Here is a 2,367-nt window from a genome sequence, read left to right on the forward strand (position 1 = left end):
TTTTAGCTTATTTATTTGGCTAAGGTCAAAACGAAGAGGTAGAATAAGGGTACAGTTTCCCTTAATAATTGGTGCTTTTTACAAAACAACACTTGCCTCTAGGTTGGCAAACATGTTCGAAATGGAGTGAAACAAAAAGCAAATTATAGACATAGTTCACAAACCTATTGTGCATAGTCATAACATTGTTAGTGCATGAGCATCAGAACAAGACAGTTATTTCAGTAGTTATGCTCAAGACGATACATAGGTGTGAGCCATGGACTGAAGTTAGGTTTTCACATAAAACATCCTGGTAGTTATTTCCAAGCTGTATTGGTTTATTTTGAGGGAGGTAACCAAGTCTTTGGCCTACGTCTGGATGTTTATCAAGTGGTGTGAGGGGACCGACAAGTCTCAGCCAGAGGAGGTGTGGTCCCGTGACGTTTCGGCGGGAAGCGCCTTCTTCAAGGGAAAAACCCAGTCTCCCTGCATGGGGGAATCAGATGGAAAGGGATTTATTGTAAATCCGGCATTATTGTGTTGTTGTAAAAACACAACAGGATATTTAGCATGGCATATAAACAAAAACAAATAGATTTAATTGAGGTTAAAATGCCCCCCGGCAGGTTTAAAATGAATACCCAGGCTTGTGGCTTGTGCTATCCAGTGACTGACCTGAATGTGTTGTCATCTCTGCGCATGCGCGAAACGAGGAACACTCCGCACTCGCACATGCGCTGGAACGCGATTCCACGCTGTGCGCATGCGCAGTACCCACCGACACACAGCTCCATCTTTTTTAAACGTTAGCTACAGTATAGCGGTCCATCGCTGACACAGCGCGCTCCAGGTAACTCATCCTGCCGCCGCACAACGATCCCACTTACTGCCAGGACCCAGTTTGTTTATTTCAGGTAATGCCAACACCCTCCACCCCCGCCACCCCAGTTAATGGGGACGCCACTGCCCCACGGCAGGGACGTAATGGTGACAGGGATTACTACACGTCTCTTAGGACGGCCAGCCACCTAACCGGGCCTTTGTTTCTTCCCCTCTCTTTATATACAGTGGGTGACTCAGCATCCACAATGTGGAACGTGCAGCTGCTTTATTTTTTCGCTGCTAGCGGGTGACGAAAATAGCCTCCTGTCCCTGCAAGCGTCCTGGCATTGACCCACAGCATTTCTATACGCCCGAAGGACGCCTAAAAATTACCAACTACAGATACAGGTAAATCCAAGTTTGCCACCTGCGATGCGGATTCCTTTACCAGTTGATCCACACACACACTTTTTGGCCAACAGTGGCACATTTGAACGACGCTTATTACATGCATGTCCACTCTTTCTGTCTCCCTCTATTATTCAGGCACAGAACAGTGTTTGCCTTAAAACTCTGTCCCAGGCCAACCTTCTCAAATCCACGCCAATGGAAGCTGAATCCCATTTTTAACACATTCAGGTCAGTCACTGGATAGCACAAGCCACAAGCCTGGGTATTCATTTTAAACCTGCCGGGGGGCATTTTAACCTCAATTAAATCTATTTGTTTTTGTTTATATGCCATGCTAAATATCCTGTTGTGTTTTTACAACAACACAATAATGCCGGATTTACAATAAATCCCTTTCCATCTGATTCCCCCATGCAGGGAGACTGGGTTTTTCCCTTGAAGAAGGCGCTTCCCGCCGAAACGTCACGGGACCACACCTCCTCTGGCTGAGACTTGTCGGTCCCCTCACACCACTTGATAAACATCCAGACGTAGGCCAAAGACTTGGTTACCTCCCTCAAAATAAACCAATACAGCTTGGAAATAACTACCAGGATGTTTTATGTGAAAACCTAACTTCAGTCCATGGCTCACACCTATGTATCGTCTTGAGCATAACTACTGAAATAACTGTCTTGTTCTGATGCTCATGCACTAACAATGTTATGACTATGCACAATAGGTTTGTGAACTATGTCTATAATTTGCTTTTTGTTTCACTCCATTTCGAACATGTTTGCCAACCTAGAGGCAAGTGTTGTTTTGTAAAAAGCACCAATTATTAAGGGAAACTGTACCCTTATTCTACCTCTTCGTTTTGACCTTAGCCAAATAAATAAGCTAAAAATCAAACGTGGGGTTCCCTCTGTATTTACATCTCATACAATCACGAGTATACAGTGTCTCTGATATCCAGCATGACAAATGAGATAACATTTGCAGGAAATTATAATGCAAACTGACGTAAATGTATGTGGCAGGACGCCACCATTTTGTTTCAAATACTTACAGCTCTGAAGTCCTACCACTTGCTTTGAGCAGTCCCTTCTGTTACCCACAGTTAGAATACACCAACAGTTATCTAACTGCCCCAAGAATCTGCAACAACAAAAC

The 2,367-nt window shown here is 44.3% G+C and overlaps 1 long non-coding RNA gene across 1 annotated transcript; it reads left to right on the forward strand.

The window, feature by feature from the left end:
• Positions 1 to 1,295: 1,295 nt before the first annotated feature.
• LOC138452579 (uncharacterized) lies at positions 1,296 to 2,106 on the forward strand. Its single transcript, XR_011260230.1, has 2 exons — positions 1,296 to 1,443; positions 1,633 to 2,106. It is a non-coding gene; the product is annotated as an uncharacterized lncRNA (long non-coding RNA).
• The last annotated feature ends 261 nt before the right edge of the window (positions 2,107 to 2,367 follow it).

This window comes from Ambystoma mexicanum, chromosome 4p (assembly GCF_040938575.1).
Source record: "Ambystoma mexicanum isolate Mex_15411 chromosome 4p, UKY_AmexF1_1, whole genome shotgun sequence".
Taxonomy (NCBI): domain Eukaryota; kingdom Metazoa; phylum Chordata; class Amphibia; order Caudata; family Ambystomatidae; genus Ambystoma; species Ambystoma mexicanum.